This window comes from Lepus europaeus, chromosome 9 (assembly GCF_033115175.1).
Source record: "Lepus europaeus isolate LE1 chromosome 9, mLepTim1.pri, whole genome shotgun sequence".
Lineage (NCBI taxonomy): Eukaryota > Metazoa > Chordata > Mammalia > Lagomorpha > Leporidae > Lepus > Lepus europaeus.
In genome coordinates, this window is record NC_084835.1 from 60195295 (window position 1) to 60218631 (window position 23337).

At 44.0% G+C, this 23337-nt stretch overlaps 1 protein-coding gene across 2 annotated transcripts in view; it reads right to left on the reverse strand.

The window, feature by feature from the left end:
- Window positions 1-23337, reverse strand: part of PTPRM (protein tyrosine phosphatase receptor type M) — an 884602-nt gene that overhangs the window by 96244 nt on the left and 765021 nt on the right. The window lies entirely within an intron of this gene.

The following is a 23337-nucleotide window of genomic DNA, read 5'->3' on the forward strand; positions in this document are numbered from 1 at the left end:
TGCCTGCCTGCTCTGTCAGGTGTACTTTCTCTTCATTAAACTTCACTAGCATGCTTACTGCTAAAAACAACACAAACAAAAAGCTATGATAAAAATGGAACAAATAGTTTATTTTAATGCAAAAATTGAAATTCATGCATGAAATTGAAATCCATGCATAGTTTTTTCATAATTCACATTCTAATAACCTTTTTGAAGTACCCCTGTAGAGGCTCTTTAAGGATAAACAAAGAATTACGTATAATACACCTTCAAAGCCCCAGATTTTGCTATTAATACTGGGAAGGATTTATAATACTTCACCTCTTATGATAAATCTCATTAGCTTATTCTTTGATCATTGACACATGGACATCATCAGCAAAGGTTTGAACTTTTTAATTATATTTCTGTGAACCACAGCCAAATTACATCTTAGATTGGAAGTTGCAGCAACTTCACCAAATTACATACAAACTGAGGGCTTGGGGTTGCGTTTGACATCCACTTGGACCAATGTTGGGTACAAATTCACGGCCTAGCCTTCTGGCCTGTGCAAACGTGGTCCTAACCTTTGTTGCTTGACAGTTCTCTGAGCCCTCCTTCTGTACCTGAAGACACTGCAAGGGACAGCAATGCTCTAAGCACAGGCCAGTCAATAATAACACCAACCCTCAGTCTCCCCATCCGGAGAAGGGGACCACAGTGCTTGCCTCAAGTTGCATTGCTCCAAGGAGTAAGTGACGATACAGACTGCCAAATCTGATGTCTGACACACAGAAATTACTGGATAGAGATCTTAATTGTGGCATAAATTAACTATATTTACATTATTTTCTGAATGAAAACAATTTAACCAACAATTCTATGGAGGCGACTCAATTATTTCACTGAAAATTGATATTTTCAGAAGGAAAGTGCTACAAGCTCCATAATGGCTAAGATTGTCCTCTTTTGATCACTGTTCTGCCCCAGCCCGTAGATTGGTGCCTGGAACATAGTAGGTTTTCTCCCAAGTCCTTTTTTGAGGAAATGTAAAGTGAACCCTTTTCTTTTAAACATCTATCCTTTAAAAATTATTTTCCTTACTGAATGCTCTTTTTAGCAGAGACACTCTTCCTTCCAATCCAGGTGTCCTCCAAAGCTCGTATGTGGAACAGAAGAAGCCAGTGGCCCCGAGCAGGGAAGCACTAGATTTTCTAGGTGGTTAGCTACAGGAGCCTGCAGAACTTCACCTGCAACGTAGTGGGGACAGGGGGGTTCCCGCTAGTAAACAACCAGTGCTGTGTTCCGATGCTAATTTCGCTCAACATTTCATCTGGGTTAGTGGGTGAGAAATGAACACTCCAGCTGGAGCAAGAGCCAGGCAAAGCCCAGATGACAGATCACTGGACCAAGTGCTGACTTGGACCTGTTCCTTGCTGGTGACAGTGGGCAGGTTACCTCTTCTCTCTCTGCTTGCCTTCACTTCTCCGTAAAATGGGGACGAACACTGCTGATCTCATGGGAATATTGTGAGCATTAAAAATATATATCAAGGGATTTTTAGAAAAATGTTGGGCAGAGAGTGAGTGATGGTTGGAGGCCAGTTACTATTGTGATATGTACCAGATGCCCACATTTTCCTTCTCATTATCTTTGTAGCTGATACCCAATCGTTGACAGCAACTTCAGGAAGGGACCTACACAGTCAGAACACTTCCTCATGGTGACCCATTTTAGGAGCTAGTTTTCCAGGACACAGATTGCTTCAACAGTTTGCTATGTTGGGAAGCTGGAAGGAGCCATGTCACGTGTGCACTGGATACCTGTGCACTGTTGTGGCTTTTTGTACGTGTGAGGAGAGCCACCACATACACACAGCTCTTTTGCAGAGTGGAGCTATCAGCAATTCCACCGGCAAAGCCATCTGAGCTTTCCAGATGAAAGATGCTGCAACAGGACCGAACCTTGGCTATTCCGTGCACATCAGGCTTTGATTGCACTCCTGACGATGGAGATTAGGTTTGCTTTCCTGTGCACTTGGACTTTGCCTGGGCAGCTTTCACTGGGCAGGTAACTGCACTGGAGCCTCCAATCTTGAGGAGCAGGCGTGTCTTAAGAACATATTATAGCCCCTGTCAGAATCCTGCCTCTCGCGTGTTGTATTTCTTTTGGAGGCTCAGGATGAATACTGCCCATTTCCTGAGATTTGCTACCTTTGGGCTTTTCCAGTTGATCCTACATGCTCTCTTAGGGACTTCGATCTCTGACAAAACTGAATTCTCATCTCCTATAAACAGAACCTTCAAAATCAACTGTGCTCATCATCTCCTACAGCTGAGTCATTTCACCCCCCCCCCCCCCGCCACCCGCTCCAGATACTGCTCCCAATTTCACTGCCTCTCACTCCCCTCCTAATGGAGAAATCTATAAGACACAAGGACAGGAGCTGGTACTGTGGCGCAGTGGGTAAAGTCACTGCCTGCAGTGCTGGCATCCCATATGGGTGCTGGTTCATGTCCTGGCTGCCCTACTTCCAATGCAGCTCTCTACTATGGCCTGGCAAGGCAGTGGAGGATGGCTCAAGTCTTGGGGCCACTGTACTTGGGTGAGAGACCTGGAGGAAGCTCCTGGCTCCTGGCTTTGGATCGGCTCAGCTCTGGCCGTTGTGGCCATCTGGGGAGTGAACCAGCTGATGGAAGACCTCTCTCACTTTCTTTCTGCCTCTGCCTATTTCTAACTCTGTCTTTCAAACAAATAAATAAATCCTTAAAACACACAAACACACACATACACGCACACACACACGGGCAGCACAGTCCTAAGCAGACATATTGTTTCTATGTTTCTATGCATGCAAAGAGTGGATTTTTCTAGTTCATAATGTCTTATAGTCAAAAACCAAATTGCATACATTCTGAATATCCCAGCAGCACCTTCCCAGCACCCAACTCCAGGGAATCCACTCACAGTGTGGCTGCAGTGCCCTGCACAGTGGCTCTGGCCACCACCACTGCAAGCCCACTAGCAAGACAAGTCTGCTAACAGCAAGTGTAACTACGGATGTGCACTAATATGAACTCAAGGATGCAACTGCTGGGAGTGAAAATTAGTACAATCGCTTTGGCAAACAATTTATTATTAATGAATGAAGCTGAAGATAGCACCCCCCATGACCCAGCACTGAGGAAATGGATGGTGTGCACATACTGACGCACACACATGAATGTGCACAGCAATACTGTTTACAATGACAAAACTGTAAACAATCCATCAACTGAAGGGAGATAGGAATTGTGTTAAATTAATGAGGTGGAACATTATTTAGTAATAAAAGTGAACAAGCTATAATTACATAGAACAAACTGGACAAATGATAGAAATGTAAGACTGCACAAGAAAAAGCAACACACAGAAGATTACTAGGGCTCCCCAGAACCTTCAATGTTGATGGGAATGTCCTCCATCTGTGCTTAGCACAGTAGTTACTAGTCACATGATGTCATGGAGCACATGAAATGTAACCAGAATGATAGAGGAACTGACTTTTTACTTCAATTTCTCTGGATTCAAATTTAAACAGCTATACGTAGCTAGTGGCTACCATATTGGAGAACACAGCCTCTAATAGCAAACTAAAGCTCAAAAACAGGCAAGATGTCGCTGTCTGGATATTCTTTGGATCTGGGATCTTTGGATGTTGTCAGATATGGTGCCTGCTAGCCACGTGGAGCTAATCCTAATTGAGATGTGCTGGAAGTGAAAAATGTACACCAAATTGGGAAGACTTAATATGATAAAAAGAAAAGAAAATATCTCATCTTATAATGTCTATATTGATTATGAGTTGCAATGTTAATATTTAGGATATATTGGCTTAAATAAATATACTTTCAAAGTTAATTTTGCTTATTTCCTTTTCTGTTTTTTAGTGTGCCTATTAGGAAATCACACTTACACATGTGGCTCGTATGTGTAGTTTATATCCAAGTGGATCATGCTGTGAGAAGATGCATAAAACAGGAAGGACAAGTATGAAAGTGATGACTGTAAGTCACAATGGTCATTGTCCGAGTGGAAGAAGGGACCACCTGAGAGGCACACTGGGCCTGCCTGGGTTGGCAAAGTGCTGTTTATAGATTGGTTGGTGTTTTTATGGTGTTTGCTTTACAATAATATATTAAGCAGCACATGGATTTTTGTGCCCATTTATGTACATATATTTCTCTATAGGAAAGTAAAAGAATCTCCTTTGAAAACACTACGCTATGTGAAACAAGCCAGATACAAAAGGAATGGAAGGACAAATACCGTATGATTTCACTAACACAGTACAGTTTGAGTACCCCTTTTGCAAAATGTTTGGGACCAGAAGTGTTTCAAATTTCAATTTTTTTCTTCCAATTTTGGAATATTGGCACATACATGAGTTAACCTGGGTATGGTATGCAGTCTAAACACAAAATTCATTTATTTTTCACATATACCTTTTAACACATAGCCTGGAGGTAATTTTATATGATAATCTTAATACTTTTGTGCGTAAAGCAAAGTTGGATGGTGTGGAATTTTCTACATGTGGTGTCAAGTCAATGCTCAAAAAATTACAGATTTTGAAGTGTTTCACATTTCAGATTTTTGGACTAGGGACGCTCAAGCTAAACCTAGATCACTCAAATTCATAATGAGATAAATAGAATGGTAGTGACCAGGTTGGGTAGAAACAGGAATGAGGAGTTATTTAATGGTTACAGGATTTCAATTTGGAAAGATGAAAAAGTTCTGGAAATGGATGGAGGTGGTGGTTGCACAACAATGTGAAGTACATAATGCCCATGAAAAGTGTGTGAAAAATAATTTAAAATGGTAAATTTTATGTGTATTTTACACTTAAAAATAAGTACAGTTTTTCATCCTTCCCTTACATAACAAGTCCATGTTCCACTGTAATCCCAAACATACTAGGAAACAGCACTTTCAAGGTTGGGGGGACATGTGTGGACATGCAGTCCTGGAGCCCTTGGATCCCTCTTCCAGGCAGATCTCTTGAGGTGGGCTCCTCCCCTTTCCCAAATGAATAAAGACAGTGGCGACAGTAACTCCAAAGTTTGCTAATAGAGGACAACAGTCACACATTATTCATATGAACTCAGTAAATATACTTAAGAATGATAAAGTTCAAGTTTGTAGACTAGTCTTTCTTTCAGTGATAACGTATGAATACTGAGACAAGCATCTATCTTAAGCCACGCATGGCAGCAACTGACAGTGGGCTAAGTGTCTAGGAGGAGTCCAGCCCTGTATGAGAACACAGTTACACACGTTCTGCCCATGGAGAACAGACTGTTCAACACAAGACTGCATCTCTCAGCTGTCATGGGTCAGCATGTATTGAGTCAATCTTCCTGCCTTCCCATAGGCTAACGTGAAAACTATCCTTCCTAAATAGGAATCCAATAAACAGGAAAGAAACACCATGACCCCCACCGAGTTAGTGAAACTCAAAGCAAAATAAGTGAAACAGCTGGCCCTTCCAGCCACACAGCCGATGCCACATGGCTGCTGGGATATCTTAGAATGGCTTGGAGTAGACGCTGCAGATTCTCAGGTGTGCTCTTTGAAATCAGGTGTTCAGTTGGTTATAAAATGATTAGATGTTGACTTGGGGACCCATAAGTCAGGGTATAGAGGCTCATCGTCACATTTTCTTGTAATTTAATTCACCTTGAATCAGATGGCAATTAAGAAGATGAATATATCAACCATTCTTTTAGGGAAGTTATTCCCTTGGGGGCACTGTTGAGGCTAAATCATATCAAATCTGCATGAGGAAAAGCCTGGAGGACATTCCTGCAGTGTAGCAAATATGGAAGTCACTCGGGCAAGGACTCCAGAGAGTGGCCAAGTGCTTATGCACTTGAGACCTGTTCTGCCAGTTTGCTCTGCAGACCTGCAGTTTAGAGGGGCTTTCTCAGGGCCAGGGTCTGTCTAGCCATTGGAAAGGAGGAAGAAACCTCAAGGACTCACTGTGCAGGGATAAAATTTAGGAAATCCAATGGGATTTATGGTGAACAATAAGTCAACTATTAATCATGAAAGCCACAGGGTCAAGACCGAGAGTGTGGTATTTCTAGAGATACAGCCTGGTAAGTGTGAGAAGGCCTGAGCTTCGGGGTTATTCATCCCACCTGTGTCTCTCTCCCACCATGTGTGTTTTTCCCTGGCTACTCCACAGCCATTTCCTGTTGCCATTTTGTAGAAAATAAAAACAGGGCAGTGTTGTCCCAGAATCCTTGACGTGAATGCTGGCTCTATGACTCCCATGAATACTGAACTTGTACAACTGTGGATCTCGGTGAGCTCCTTCCATAAAAAAAGGGGTGACAATACGCCACTTCATAGGCATGCTGGGAAGATCATGTGAGATAATTTGTGGTAAGTGCTGGAATATAGGACAGTTTGTTCTCATTAAAAATAAATTATCCCTCTTATGTGAATAAAAGCGACATCCCTGTTTTTGGAGTTTAGCCATAAGAGCTTCAAAGTGCAGAGCCAGGAAGCTTGAACTGAAGATTAAGTGGAGGCCGGCACTGTGGCTTAGTGGGTAGGCTCCACCTGCAGTGCTGGCATCCCATATGGGCGCTGGTTCAAGTCCCGGCTGCTGAACTTCCAATCCAGCTCTCTGCTATGGCCTGGGAAAGCAGTAGAAGATGATCCAAGTCCTTGGGCCCTGCACCATGTGGGAGACCCGGAAGAAGCTCCTGGCTCCTGGCTTCAGATCAGGGCAACTCCGGCTGAAGGACCCTTATGGGGGGAGGGACAAGAAACTAGGCCTGGGCAAATATCAGGGGCTTCTTAAGAGGTTAGATGTTCCCCAGAGTCTAGCGGGCAGGACGTTCTCTGGGAAGGAAAAGTCAATCCCCTTCAGAGAATCTCTAGGCGCCCAGAGCAGAACTGCCCCTCCCCTCTGGGAAACCTCTGGGCGCGCCCAGAGCAGAGCTGCCCCTCCCCTTCGGAGAGTCTCTAGGCACGCACTTATGATGTCACTGCGACCGGCCAATCCTGTAACACCTCAGCACTCTCCCTCAGCACTCGCCGGTATGCTAATTGTCCCTCCGAGCCAACCAATCCTGTAACACCTCTGCATTCTCCACCAGCACTCTCCACCAGCATTCTTCGCCAGCATTCTCCCATATGCTAATGGTCCCTGAACTGACCAATCCTACGCATGCACATTAGGAATATGCTAATTTGTTGCCTATATAACCTGTGTGAAACTGCTGCTCAGGGTTCCTCACCGCCTGAGGTGGGGGCCCGTTTGCACAAACGTTCAATAAAAACCTCGTGCTTTTTGTATCAACTCGTCTGGAGTCTGGATCTTTGGGCGTCCTCCCGCGCAAGTGGGCATCTCTGCAACTGAGAGGTCCAACACGGCCACTGCAGCCATCTGGGGAATGAACCAGCTGATGGAAGACCTCTCTCTGTCTCTGTCTCTGCCTCTGTAACTCTTCTTTTCAAATGAATAAATAAATAAATGTTAAAAAACAAAAGAGATGAAGCAGCCAGTCTTTGGGGAAGTGGAGTTTGAACTAATTTTGAACAGAAAACAGGGAAAGGCTCAGAAACAGGCTGAACACTGCTCTGCCATTCCTACATGTTAATCTCCTGGCATCTATTCACCTTTCCAGTCCCTATTTCTGTGTGGTACAGTACAGAGGCAGAGATCACAGGTTCTGCACAACAATCCCTGTTTGAATCCCAGTTCTGTCACTCTTGTGTGACCTTGCACAAGTTACTTAATCTTTCTACGCCTCAGTTTCCTCAACTGTATGATAGTGCCTACACTATGATGGTAGGTAACAAAAAAATCATGAAAAATGGAATTAAAAGATTAAGTTCATTTTGGTGCAAAAAAAATTGAAATACATGCATTGGTTTTCCATAACAAACATTTTCCACAAATATTTTGAAGAATCCTCCCTTATAGACACTGATTGTAAAATGTTTTGCACTAAAATACACTTACTTTTTTTAAAAAATAAATTTTTGTTTTACAGGCAGAGAGAACAGAGAGCGACAGTGACAGCAGAGAGCAAGAGAAGGAGAGCACTACCATCTACTGGGTTATTCCCCCAAACGCCTCCCACAATTGCTGGAGTTAGGCCAGGCTGATGTGGAAGCTGGGAACTCATTCCAAGTCTCCTATGAAGGTGGCTGGGACCCCAGTCAGTTGAGTTGTTGCTTCCCAGGGTGCTCATTAACAGGAAGCAGGCATCAGGGATGGAGCTGGAACTCAAAACTCAGGCACTCTGATATGGGTTGCAGACAGCGCAACTAAGCTAATAAACATTGGGCCAAATGCCTTCTCCTAAATGTACCTTTTGACGCCACTTTTCCATGAAAATTCTGAAGTGCTCTTGTATAGAGTTCTAACGATTAAGCCAGTGAATATAAGGAATGCATAGTTAGTGTCTGGTACATAAGTCAGTAAAATCAGAGATCACTTGTTGCATTACTGCCAATGACTTAATTCAAGACCTGATAACTTTTCATCAGTACTATTTCATTTTTGCCTCTAGAGTTTTTCTTCTTTAGTGAATCTATGCCAAGAGCTGCTTTTACTTTTTAAAACATTTATTTATTTATTTGAAAGATAGTTACAGAGAGAAGGAGATATAGAGGTCTTCCATCCACTGGTTCACTCCCCAAATGGCCACAACGGTCAGGCTGGGCCAGGCCAAAGCCAGGAGCCTGGAACTCCACTTGGGCCATCTTGCCCTGCTTTCCTAGGTGCAATAGCAGGGAGCTGGATTGGAAGTGGACAGTGATAGCAGCTTAAACCACTAGGCCCACACTGGCCCTGAGAGCTGCTTTTATATTTTTAATTTTTTAAAATTATTTAATTTATTTTTTAAAGGAATAAAAATTTCATAAGTACAACTTCAGGAATATAGTTATTCTACCTACCATACCCACCCACACTTCCAGCCCAATTCCTCCTCCCTCTCCCCTTCCCAGTCCCATTTTCCATTAAGATTCATTTTTAGGGCAGGAAGCTGTGGTGCAGTAGGTTAATCTTCTGCTTGCAGAGCCAGCATCCCATATGGGCACCAGTTCTAGTTCCACCTGCTTCTCCTCTGATCTAGCTCCCTGCTAATGGTCTGAGAAAGCAGTGGAAGATGGCCAAAGTCTTGGGCCCCTGCACCCAAGTGGGAGACTCAGAGGAGGCTCCTGGCTCTTGGCTTCAGATTGGCCCAGCTCTGGCCATTGTGACTATTTGGGGAGTGAACCAGTGGATGGAGGACCTGTCTCTACATCTCCCTCTCTGTTACTGTCTGTAACGCCACCTTTCAAATAACTAAATAAAATCTTAAATAAAAACTTTTTTAAAAATAAAAAAGATTCATTTTCGATTAACTGTGTATACAGTAGACCAACTCTATACTAAGTAAAGATTTCAACAATTTGCATACACATGCACACACACACACAAACTGTTTGATAACAAGTTTTACAGTTAACTTTCATAATACAACTCATTGAGGACAGAGGTCTTGCATGGGGAGTTAGTGCACAGTAACTCCTGTTGTTAATTTAACAATTAACATTCTTATGTATGACATCAGTGACCACGGGAGGCTCTTGACATGAGCTGCCTAGCCTTGAAAGACTTTTGAATCCACAAATTCCATCTGAATTTAGACAAGGCCATAAGCAAAACTGAAGTTCTCTCCTCCCTTTGGAGAAAAGTACATCCTTCTTTGAGGGCCACTTCTTTCCACTGGGGTGTCACTCACAGAGATCCTTCATGTAGAACAATTTTTGCCACAGCGTCTTGGCTTTCCATGCCTGAAATGCTCTCAAGGGCTTTTCAGCCAGACCAGGAAAACTTAAGGGCTGATTCTGAGGTCAGAGTATTACCTAAAGCGATTGCCATTCTTTTAGTCTGCTATGTGGACTGCTTCCCATGTTGGAACATTCTCTCCTTTTTAATTCTATCTATTATTATTACCAGACATTTGATCCTGTTTATATGATCACTTTAACACTTAATCCTATCTCTATGTTTACTTTAACACTTAATATGATCACTTTAACACTTAAGATGGCATTTTTACTACCTGAGAGCTATTTTTTTTTATTTTTTATTTTTTATTTATTTTTTATTTTTTTTGACAGGCAGAGTGGACAGTGAGAGAGAGACAGAAAGAAAGGTCTTCCTTTACTGTTGGTTCACCCTCCAATGGCCACCACGGCTGGCGCGCTGTGGCCGGCGCACCATGCTGATCCGATGGCAGGAGCCAGGTGCTTATCCTGGTCTCCCACGGGGTGCAGGGCCCAAGGACTTGGGCCATCCTCCACTGCACTCCCTGGCCACAGCAGAGAGCTGGCCTGGAAGAGGGGCAACTGGGACAGGATCGGTGCCCCGACCGGGACTAGAACCCGGTGTGCCAGCGCCGCAAGGCGGAGGATTAGCTTAGTGAGCCGCGGCGCCGGCGAGAGCTATTTTTTTAAAGCCATTTTTTCTATTACCACTTTTTAGACCTTTCACTGATATCAACAGAGAAATGATCAACAGTGATCAAAGGCATCTGATATAATCATTACAAGGAATTACTATGGCTTTAATTTATTTATTTGGAAAGATTCCTATGATATATTACAAAGTGAAGATGACACTTTACAAAGATGTATGTCCAATTTGGCTATTTACATGAAATAATTGAATGCATCTATACACACTTCAATCAACTGTGGAGGGAAGATTCTAAAAAATTTGCATTTGTAGTGAATTTCTTGTCATTATTCCTAAACAACACTGTATAACAAATAGTTACATAGATGGGGCCAGCGCTTTGGTGGAGTGGGTTAACGCCCTGGCCGGAAGCGCCGGCATCCCATATGGGCACTGGTTGGAGACCCGGCTGCTCCACTTCCTGCCCAGCTCTCTTCTATGGCCTGGGAAAGCAGCAGAAGATGGCCCAAGTCTCTGGGTCCCTGCACCCACGTGGGAGACACAGAAGAAGCTCCTGGCTCCTGGCTTCAGATTGGCACAGCTCTTGCAGTTGCGGCCATATGGGGAGTGAACCATCGGATGGAAGACCTCTCTCTGTCTCTCTCTCTCTCTCTCATTCTCTCTCTCTGCATCTCGTCTCTCTGTGTAACTCTGACTTTCAAGTAAATAAATAAATCTTTAAAAAAACCCAATTACTTACATAGCACTTAAATTAAATTAGGTGTCAGAAATAATTCAGAGATTATTCAAAGTATATAGGAGGATGTGTGTATGTTCTTTGCAAATACTCTGTTATTTTATATAGGGCACTTGAGTATCCATATGTGTTAGTGTCTATGGAGGTGCTAGAACCAAGATGCTATGGATACTGTGGGAGAGGAACTGTGTGGATATGGAGGTTGGGAAAACTGGAAGGATGGGCCTTTGCTGGTGAGAAAATATGGAATGATTTTTACTTTCATCTTCACAACTTTATGTACTGCTTTAATGATATACTTGATCTATACTGCCTTTATAAACAGAAAGAAAAAAAATGTTTCCAGTAAAAAACAAAAGAAAACAAAACAAAACAAAAAACAAAGAAACACCAGTGGGGTGGGCATTGTGGCATAGCAGGTAAAGCTGCTGTCTTGTGGTGCCAGGATCCCATATGGGTGCCAGTTTGAGTCCCAGCTGCTCTACTTCTGATCCAGCTCCCTGCTAATGTACCAGGAGGGCAGTGGAAGATGATGCAAGTGCTTGGGCCCCTGCAACTATTTGGGAGACCTCAAAGACGCTCCTGTATCTTGGCTTCTGATTGGCCCAGCTCCAGCTGTTGTGGCCACTTGTAGAGTGAACCAGTGGATGGAAAATCTCTCTCTCTGCCTCATTCTCTCTCTGTAACTATGCCTTTCTTTCTTTCTTTCTTTCTTTCTTTCTTTTTTTTTTTTTTTTGACAGGCAGAGTGGATAGTGAGAGTTGGTTCACCCTCCAATGGCCGCTGCGGACGGCGCATCGCGCTGATCCGAAGCCAGGAGCCAGGTGCTTCTCCTGGTCTCCCATGTGGGTGCAGGACCCAAGGACTTGGGCCATCCTCCACTGCCTTCCCAGGCCATAGCAGAGAGCTGGCCTGGAAGAGGGGCAACTGGGATAGAATCCGGCACCCAGACCGGGACTAGAACCCGGTGTGCCGGTGCCGCAAGGCGGAGGATTAGCCTGTTAAGCCACGGCGCCGGCCTTGCCTTTCAAATAAGACCTGGAAAAAGCTCCTGGCTCTTGGCTTCAGATTGGCCCAGCTCTGGCTGTTGTGGTTATTTGTGGATTGAACAAGCAGATGGAAAATCTCTTTCTCTGTCTCACTCTCTCTTTATAACTCTGCTTTTCAAATAAGTAAATCCTTAAAAAAGTAAAAAGATCCAATAACAACAAAAGTAAAACTGATAACTTCATGGCATAGGGAAAAGAAAATTGGAATGAAGCAGAATAAAATGTTGGCAGAGTTTTCATTTGCATGGTGAGGTTCTAGGCAATTTTCCCCAACATTTATTTACTGTACAAATGCCTTTAATGTGTATGAATTGCTGTTATAATTGGAGAAAAAGAAGCCCATTTTCCATGCATGGCTGGAATATGATCACAATCCAACTAATGTTTTATCATCATCACAGCTCTACTCCATCAAGAAATGTAACAAACTATGTCACTTTGACAAACTCAATCTGCATTTTCACTCAAAAATTTTAAAGGCTTTTACTAGATATAACAGAGCAAAACACACATTTCTGGATAAGAAAGTGGCACATAAAGACCTGGTTACAAGAAATCACTGCATATGTTGAAAAATTATAATTTGCTGAGGCTTTTCCACATGTATGTACATACACACTGGAGGTGACATCATAGGAGATTTATTTTTATTTTTAAATATTTATTTGAAAGGCAGAATGACATATTTATACATATCTTCCATCCACTGGTTCACTCCCCAAATGCTTGCAACAGCCAGAGTTGGGACCAGGCCAAAGCCAGGGGTCTATAACTCTATGTGGGTCTCCCACAAGGATCTAAGTATTGAGGCCATCATTCTGCTGCTTTCCTAGGCACATTAGCAGGAAGCTGGACTGGAAGCAGAGCTGATAGGACTTGAACTGGTGCTCCAATATGGAATGCCACCATAGCAAGAGGTGGCTTAACCAGTTATGCTGGGACGCCAGCTCCTCATTGAGATTTAAAACAGGATTCCATGGGATTGGAAGGGTAGGGGAGTGTGGGATAGAGGGAGATTGATTAATGATTATCAAAATATAGCTAGATAGGAATTATTTCTTGTGTCCTACAGCACAGTACGGTGGCTGCAATTCACAATTATCTAATATGTATTTTATAAAGAGCTATAACAGAGGTTAAAGCATCACAAAGAAATGACAGATGCTGAAGGAGACTGAAATGCTACCTGCCCTGGCTTGACCATTATACATTGGGCACATATATCAAATTATCACTCTGTACCCCCTATATATATATATATATATATATACACACACACACACACACACATATATATATATATATATATATACAATTATGTGTTAATTACAAAGAAAAACTAGGTAAATGGCCTTTAAAATTATGTAAATAGCTTTTGAGCCATTAGAAAAAAAAATAAAACAGGTATCTGTACTCTAGGTCCCTAAAACATGGCATTTGTGTCTTTCCCATCAAGTAATGTATTTAAAAATACCTCTGAGTAGCTTCAAGTATTTTCATGCTTTAATATTAAACAAAATGGTTCTAGGTAATAGCCTTGCAATTTTAAGTTGTGTGTGATTAGATTATTCCCATAGCAGCAGAAATGGCGGATGTCGTTGATAATCTCTAACCTCCAGCCAATTCTCTCTCTGCTAAATATTGATGGCATATTTAGGGTAAATAGGAATCACAATGCTCTAAGTAACGTTTGGCCTCTGAGAGAAGACTGGACATTAATTTTAATTACAATTGATTTCTGTAAGTAGTGGCCTCGCTCCTCTTGTGGTTACGCTCTTGCCTAGGACTGCTGCCCTGCTTGTTTCAAGGGGCGGGGTTCTCAGCAAGAAGCAGAGGGACCCTTGAGATGAAGGGCCGGTGGCTCTGTGTGCAGCTTCACTCTGGTTGTTGGTTCATGTGCGTCTTGCCCTATTTCTGGCTCTGTTTATTCAGTCCTTTTGTTGGATCCTGTTGCTCTTTACTCTTCAGAATCCTGGTTGGGATCCCTGACTTATATTTTGTCTGATCCTTCTAGATTTTATCCTATGCCTTCCCAGGCATATTGTTTCAACCTGTTTCTCCCTGATTCCTGCTAATCTAAATTTAATACCAGAAGATCTACTTGCCAGTACCCTCTCATTAACTACATTTTTCCCCCTCCCTACAGGGCAGTCCTGCCTTCTACAGTTAAGCCAGATCATGACAACTGTGGATTCCTGGCCAAGGATAAAGACAGTGTTGTAGTCACTTAATGAGAGAGAAGCACACTGCTATGATACAAAACCCTGCAAAAACAAGGCCTTCAGGGGCCAGTGCTGTGGCATAGTAGGTTAGGCCTCAGCGTGTGGTGCCAGCATCCCATATGGGTGCCTGTTGGAGTCCCAGCTGGTCCTCTTTCAATCCAGCTCTCTGCTATGTCCTGGGAAGGCAGTGGAGTCATGTCTTCATCCCACATCAGAATTGTTATTGTGCCAGATCTGCCAACAGGCCAGGACTGACATAAACTTTTCTCCACGACACAACATTCCTTTGTGCAGGCTGAGCAGTTGCGTCTCATTGCTCATTATTATAGGCCCTGTGGGTTGGGTCCAAGGCTCTCCATGCGCCCTAAGCTCCCTTCACAGACAACTGCATCACACTGATGGCTTCAGCCACCACATGTAAACCCCAACACACTCAATATTTGGGTCCAGACCCTTCTGCTTTGGGTTCCAGAGCAGTCTATATATTTGTCTATTGTATTGCACTGAAGGTTTGAAAAGCATCCCATTTTGCTCCCACAATTAAACTCCCAAGCTTGCTGTGCTCCTGCTAACTTTCTGACCGCCCCTCAATTCCACAGTAAGTCTGGCTCCCTTCTAGAGTTGCCCATCTGAGTACACCATCCATCCTTCCATCTGTCTATCTCACTGGCCATCACCTGTTAATCTATCAGTTCACCCATCTATCCCCCTGTAAGCTAGAGATGGAAGACTTCTGCTGTCTTCCTTCCCTCATAGCCTGTCCATCTTTCAGTACAGCCAAGCACTTCTCTTGTATCCATCCTGCTGGCCCTTATTAATCATCCAATTAATCACCTGTGCTACGGAACCTTTTTCTTAGTAATGTCCCCTTCCAATCCATTTTCTACTCTGCAGTCAGATCAAAATTATCCAATGCAAATCTGATTTACATCCCACCCCAACAACTTTAATGAAACCTCTTTGGTCTTTATAATAAAAACTAAAATCCTTAATCTTCCCTAGAGAGCTCTGTAGGTCTGAAGGTCTGGCCTCTGCTTCCTCCTGTGTCTATCCTAACTCCCACCTTATACCCCTGGCCTCCTGGCCTCCTTCTGTTCCTCAAACCCAGAGGGCTCCCTTGTGTGACAAGGTCTGCTCACAGGACATCTGCTGTCTACAGCACCCTCTTTTATGCGGTTGTCTTCCATGTCACATCCTCAGGGAGGCCTGCCCACACCTCCCAACTAAGTCAGCCCCACATTATGCCTTTTTATGTTTTATTATGGGGCAGGGATGTGTGTAGTGTGTGTGCTCCTTTCCCAAATCCTGATCTATAAAAAACCACAGAACTTTCCTCACTTTAAGTAGCTATAACTTTATCTTAACCTTTTTAGGCTAATGCTGAGTTCTCTATGAAATGAGACAGCTCTTAGTTCTAGAGAAAAGAAGAACGTCTAGCCTTTTTAAGAAAAAAATATACATTATTTTTATTTATGGTCACCCTACTGTGTGAGAAAATACACAGTTTTTTACTTCTACCTTAGTATCACTGAGTAACTATTGACCGACCCTTCCCCCATCCTTGCCCACACACTGTTCTCACGGCACCACCTACTTCTTGTCGTGCCTTAACTTGAATTTCATTTACTCCTGTAATCATTTCACTCATTGCTCCCTACCTACATCCCAGGACCGTCAGCTTCATGAGGGTAGAGACTCTGTCAGTTTTTGTCACTGTGGTCCCCAGCTCTTCCCCTTGCTCCCTCTGCTCCAGCAAGCCCGGCCTTGCTGTCCTGACCATTCTGGGGCAGGTGCACCTCCTCCCTCAGAGCTGCCCCTCACTGCTTGCATTGCTCCTTGTCTGGCCTGCATAGAACAAAATGTGGAAGCTGCCCTATCTTCCTTCTTTGCTGTATCTCCTATTGCACAGAACACTTGTCAATACACATGAAAACAGAATCAAAAGATAAGTTTACTTTGGTGCAAAAAATGTTTGAAATCCAGGCAGTTTTTCCTCTATTCACGCTTTCCATGAAGTGTTTAAAGTACATCATATTACACCATGCACTCAGTCTGTTTTCTGTCTCCCCTGCCAGAGTGTCACGCAAACCATTCTCCCTGATTTTGTTCCCTGCTCTACCGCTGACTCCTAGAATAGTGGCTGGCACAGAACAGGCACACAGAAAGGATTTGTTCACAGAATGGCTTCCTCTTGGCTCAGAGCATGGCACACGGCAGGTCTATATGGAGTTGATGAGTGAATGGCAGAAAAGAGGGGGGAGGGAGCCAGGGGAGGAAGCTCCTGCAGATTCTGGTTTCTTCTCCTCAGCTGCCTGCCAGTCCCCTGGGAGGAGGAGGTGGCCACAAGAGGGTTAGCCGGGTGACTGGTGTGCCTTCAGCAGACGTTAATTACAACCAGGGGCTGTGGCGGTGTGAGGAGGCTCTATGTGCAGTGGTGGGAAGGGCAGATGGGGTGTCCCTTTAGACTTGGAAAGGGATAGCTTTGAAAATACACAGTGCAAAGAAGGGAAATGCTGAACTTCCTTGTGAGCAGGGCCCAGTAAATGATTCTCAAGCACCACTAAAATCATTTTATATGCGCTATATTCTGCAAAAAGCACTAAGATACACTGACAAATCCCCCAATTCCTCCAGCCAGGAGGTGGGGTAGTCCCCAAGGCCCAGGCTCCATGAAGCAGTCTTCTCAGTAAGTGACAGTGGCCTTTCTGCACTTACTTACATGTTTAGGGGTGGTCAGGCATTGTGCACTTCCATGGGGATAGACATAAGCATGGCTTAGTTAAGTGCTTATATTCTTTTTTAATCCTCAAACCCTGCCATAATTCTAACAACAGCTCAAATTTATTTCTACTGCTGTAAAGACACATGGACAGCCTCAAATAAAGCTGTTTCCAAACACTGAGTCTCGGGGTGACATTTAAGCAGTGTGGTGATTTCATTAGAATCAATCAGGTAACTTGCACCCCATGGTGGCCCTTCCTAGTGACACTATCCAGGCCACAGAGTCAACCACTGGTCATGGACCTGCACCAGGGCTCCTGAGATTTAAGCCAATGGTAGTGGTTTTCCCTCAAACCATTTATGGTATCCACCAGGGTGGATGGTATTTCGCAAATTAAATGGAGAAAATGGAGCTGAAAGATTAATTAATTTTAGTGCAAAAATATTTGAAAACCATGCATATGAGGGGTCTTCAAAAAGTTCGTGGAAAATGCCTACTATTAAAACCTCAACATTTTTTCACCAAAATAAATGTAGTTTTAAATTCTATTTTCCCACAAACTTGATGAAGTACTCTGATATTTGGCAGGGGTGGATGAATAGTTCTACCTAAGAAGTTGGATATCCTATTTTAGAAGCACAAACAATTGTTTGGCAGGTTGTTAAAGTAACTGATATCTCAGGAAATGCCTTCATAGGGCCTTACAGAGAATTCTATAAATAACCAGCTTACATATAAGTAAATATATAAGCCACATTATATGAAAATATAGTCATATGATCAACTGTGTAACAACCGTTCTGAAGGGATTTCAGAAAAGAAAAGCAAACGAGGGAGAAGAGCACGGTTGCAGCCCAGGATGCTGTGGAAGGAGAGGAGGAAGATGGAGATGGAGTAGCTGGAGCAGAGGAGCTGCATCCTGAGGTCGTCTCTGACAATGCCATGGGTACAGGAACTCTGAAACAGCACCGGGAGGGCAAGGGTTGGAGGGAGGGCAACTGTGGGCTGGAAAATGAAGCCCTAGAGATCAGGGTGGAAGGACAGCCAGGCAAAGCACCAGAAATGGAAGTTGGAGCCAAGCATGGGAAGAGCCAGGTCCCTGTATACAGTGGTGCTAACATTCAACGAGCAAGAGGCAACCTGCGATCGTCCACCAGCCAAGCATTTGAATCTGACACCACAACATGCAGGTGTCATTGGAACACATAAACCAAACTTCAATAGTTAGGGTTCTTGCCTTTAGCTTAGAGAATAATTCTAAGCTCAGGCACAAACGAGACAGTCAACATGGTAAGGTTCAGGATTTATTTGGAAAGTGAGAGGAATACACAGAAACGTAAGGGCTTTATTAAGGGAGAGGGGATCAGAGAAAGCAAATGGGGAATTTCATATCATCCTTTTCCTGGAAGCAGCCCAGAGACTGCAAGCATGAGAGGGCATGCAGGCAGGAGTGTGGAACACAGTGTGGGAGAGCAGGGATGAGAAGTGACAAAATAAATAAATAAATAGGGTCCTTCTCAGTGGGCTGGGTAAAATAGAATGGACCCCATTTTGTGTGTAAATAGATACTCTAGGGTGTCAAAATTATTGCTAACGCAATGTATCCAAGTCACACGCTTAAGGATAATTAACCTGGTGAAGAACTATGTCTGTATTTATCTTCTCAGGTTCTGCAAAGAGACTGTAAAGCTGCATAGCTCTGCATACATTTCTAAGGACTTACTTCTAAGGGTACAGTTTAAACACGGACTCTTGGATCCATGTCTCTCTGTAATACTCCTATTTTGTATCACATAGATAGGAGTAAGTATTTAGTAATAATACAGATAGGACTAAAAGAGGAGGGAATGCGCCAACATGGGAAGCAGTCCATACAGCAGACTTATACAATGGCAATTGCTCTAAGTAGCACTTAGTGACCTCAGAGTTAGCCTGTAAGGCCTTCTGGTCTGAATGAGAAGCCCACGAGAGCATTTGAGGCATGGAAAGCCAGGACGCTGTTGCAAAAGGTGTCCCTCTCATGAAAGATCTCTGTGGTTGAGGCCCCAGTGGAAAGAAGTGGCCATAAAAGAAGGATGTACTCTTCTCTAAAGGGAGAAGAGAATTTCCACTTTGCTCATGGCCTTGCCTGAAAATTGATGGGGTTTGTGGATTCAAAAGGCTTCCAAAGCCTAGGCATCTCATGTCAAGAGCCTCAGGTGGTCACGGATGTCTTACTTAGGAGTGCTAATTGCTAAATTAACAACAGCAGTCACTGTGTACTAACTTCCCATGCAAGATCTCTGTCCTCCAAGAGTTGTACTGTTAGTATTAATGGTAAACTTGGACTTGAAGATTTACTTTGTTTTAGTGTGTTAAGTAGAAGGTATTCTTATGTTATGTTCAAATGTCCAACTCCACTGCTTATAAGAAATTTGTTATTATCCTTATGTGCTTTCTTACAGTTCATTAAGTTTTACAAACACAGGCTCTTGGTCCCAGGTCAGTCTCCCTCTGATACTCCAATCTTGATCATTTTAAGGTCAAATGAAGAGTACAAAATGGTTCAAGGCCCCAGGGCTATTAATGAGGCAACTGTTTCAAGGCATCTTATTGTGTGCTAAAGCATTCACTATATCTACAACTTTCTTCTTCTTTTTTTTTTTGACAGGCAGAGTAGACAATGAGAGAGACAGAGAGAAAGGTCTTCCTTTACCGTTGGTTCACCCTCCAATGGCCGCTGCGGCCGGCGTGCTGCGGCCAGTCCACCGCGCTGATCCGAAGCCAGGAGCCAGGTGTTTCTCCTGGTCTCTCATGCAGGTGCAGGGCCCAAGCAATTGGGCCATCCTCCACTGCACTCCCGGGCCACAGCAGAGAACTGGCCTGGAAGAGGGGCAACCGCGACAGAATCCGGTGCCCCGACCGGGACTAGAACCCAGTGTGCCGGCTCCGCAAGGCGGAGGATTAGCCTATTGAGCTGTGGCGCTGGCTCTACAACTTTCTTCTACATCCCATTAGACCTAGAATCTAGGTTTCCCCAATAAAGCTCAGGTTTCTAAAGAGGTAGATTATCTGAGATATAGTTTGACCCCAGGAAAGCCTGTTCTTTCAGTCAAGAAAAAAAAAAAAAGAAGCTATTCCATGTAGTATAGGGTCACTACAGACAAAAAATCAGCTAAAAATATTTCTGGGGATTTGGATTAATAGCCAAGCCTTTGTATGACGCTTTAAAAGGCCCTGACACTGCCCCACTTCGTTGGACAGGGGAGCTACAAATGGTGTTCCGAAGAATTAAACAGCTTTTAACAGAAGCTCCGGCACTAGGGATTCCTGAGTAGGCCATTTGCCTTGTTTATAGAAGGATCCCCTTCAGACCAGCTGCAGCCTAAATGTAAGGGACGCTACCAGGTGCTACTGAGCATGCCTACCCCAGTGAAACTGCAGGGCATCCCCAGCTGGGTGCGTTTGTCAAGGATTAAACGTCTACCTCTTGAGTCTTCACAGGTGAACTCAAAAGACTAGTCTGCTTATTCCTGTGAGCCAATTAAGACCTTAAATAACTCTTTAAAAAGCAAAAGGAAAGGAAAGCTTTTGCTTCTGTCACATCAAGAATGTTGCACTTCAAGGCGGACATATTGTACCTATGTCTTCTTTTGATTCTGGGAGCTGTTATTGGCAGAAAAACTCCTCGGTGAGTTCTCTTATTATAATGATTGGAAGTCCTGGTGAACCACATGAAGCTGATTTTAAAAATCTGACCATAGCTTTGAGTAATCTGGCCTACACTTCAGGTCAACTTTTACGGCAAGTACTTAGGTCAGTGGACACTCTGTCCACGGTAGTTATGGACACATTAGACTGGCCATGGAATATATAGTATAGAACAAGGAGGAACATGTGCAGTGATTGATGGAATCTGCCACCTTTACGCATGTTCACTGAAAGAGATGTTAAAGATCTTTATGCTTAGGCTAAACAGTTTTATAATCTGCATAAAGATAGCCTTTTACCACCCACTATCTGGGAGTTTATAAAATATGTTCTTTCCATCTTAAAGGGCACTCCACTTGCAATCTGTTTTGTTCCTGTTTTGTTTATGCTGACTGATAAACTTGTAAGTTTCAGAACTCAACGACTTCCGAGAGTAATGATGACCATGCAGGTGACACAGCCATTGGTGGTGACTGAGAGTTCTCCAGCTCGTGAAATGAATTCATTAGATGAGCTAGGAAGAGATTTCTGGACCCAGGACAGGCAGAGCGTGCATCCCTGATCAGCAGAAGTAGCTACAGAAGATATGATGAGTCTACATCCTTTAGCATCCCCTCAGGATTAAGGGTCTGGAATCTCTGAGAGGAGAATGATATGGGGCCTGACCTGATCCAGGAGATAGGATTAGGCTCATGAGCTGGAGGCCACACCCCATTGTCCCCTGAGTGATCTCACACCCCCTGCATGATCTCACCTGTATCCACATACCTGTCAATCAGACTACATAACCACTCCCCTTTTGGAAGTAAGAGGCTTGGAGCGTGCTGCAGTGGCCCTTGCTCTCCTGTGTGCCTCTTGTGCACGTGGCCATTTTGCCACTTCTCAGGCCTTGCTCTTCTGCACTGCTGCTAGCTACTGCACTCCTGCCCATGTGTCTTTCTTGCTTGCAGTCTCTGGGATGGAACTTCCCATTTCCCCTTCTTGGGCCCCTCTCCCTTAATAAAGCCCTCACATTCCTGTGTATTTCTCACACTTTCCAAATAAATGCTGAATTTTGCCATGTTGCCTGTCTTGTTTGTGTCTGAGTTTAGAATTCTTTTTTATGCTTAAGGCAAGAACCCAAAATATTAAAATCTGATTTATGTTCCCTGATAACACATAGTTTTGGTTTTTTATTTTAAATGACCTCCTGAATTTACAAGGCTAAAGAGGAACACAGGAGTAATAAAGCTGTGATTTTTTTTTTCAGGAACTAACCATCTCCACTGCTTTGTGGCATTTCAGAGCATTTCCACAACAGGTGAAGTTCTCAGGACAGAACGCCATCCAGAAGATGCACGACTTATCCAAAGCCACTGGGCCAAGACATGGTGGGACAAGGACTCCAAATCATGTCTCTAACTCCAAGCCGTGTTCTTCTCTGTTGCCAAGAGGTCTTTCCTGACCAGGTCACCCACTCTTCATTACCCTTTTCCTACACATCCCTCATGTTCTCTCCATAACACACTTTCCACATATCTATGGGCCTGACACCTATGATCTCATCCAGTCTTAGCCTGGCGTGGCCCACACATAGTATGTTATGGGGGTGGGGGAAAGAGTTAAACCTGCTCTGCCTCTGACAACACTGGCCACCTTCAGTCCCTGTGTCTGGGGTGATGAAATACTTGATCTCAAAGGCAAAGACCTGAGAGTTGAGGATGATCTTGGTGTTGGCAAAATGTTCTCCACCAAGCTGGGAGTCAGCAAACCACAGCCTGTGGACCAAATAAGGTCCATTGCCTGGATCGGAAATCCAGTTGACTGGAACATAGGACCACTTGTAGCTATATTATCTGCATTTGCTTTTGTGCTGCAATAGCAGAGCTGAGAGCTGAACAGAGCCTGGCTACCCCATGGCTGTGAACTGAAATGTGTCCCTCCAAAATTACTCCAGGGAAATAGGATTAAGAAGTGGGGGCCTTTACGAGGTGGTTAGGTCATGGAAGCCCTGCCCTCATGGATGGGATGAGCTCCTTATAAAAGGACCAGAGGGGGCCGGCGCCGTGGCTTCACAGGCTAATCCTTTGCCTTGCGGCACCGGCACATCGGGTTCTAGTCCTGGTTGGGGCGCCAGATTCTGTCCCGGTTGCCCCTCTTCCAGGCCAGCTCTCTGCTATGGCCCGGGAAGGCAGTGGAGGATGGCCCAAGTGCTTGGGCCCTGCACCCGCATGGGAGACCAGGAGAGGCACCTGGCTCCTGGCTTTGGATCAGCGTGATGTGCCGGCCGCAGCGGCCATTGGAGGGTGAACCAACAGCAAAAAGGAAGACCTTTCTCCCTGTCTCTCTCTCTCACTATCCACTCTGCCTGTCAAAAAAAAAAAAAAAAAAAAAAAAAAAAGACCAGAGGGAACTAACAAGGCCCTTTTATGCTTCCACTCTCCCATCGTGTGGGGACCCAGTATTCGTCCCTTCTGGAGGGCGCAGCAACAAGGTGATGA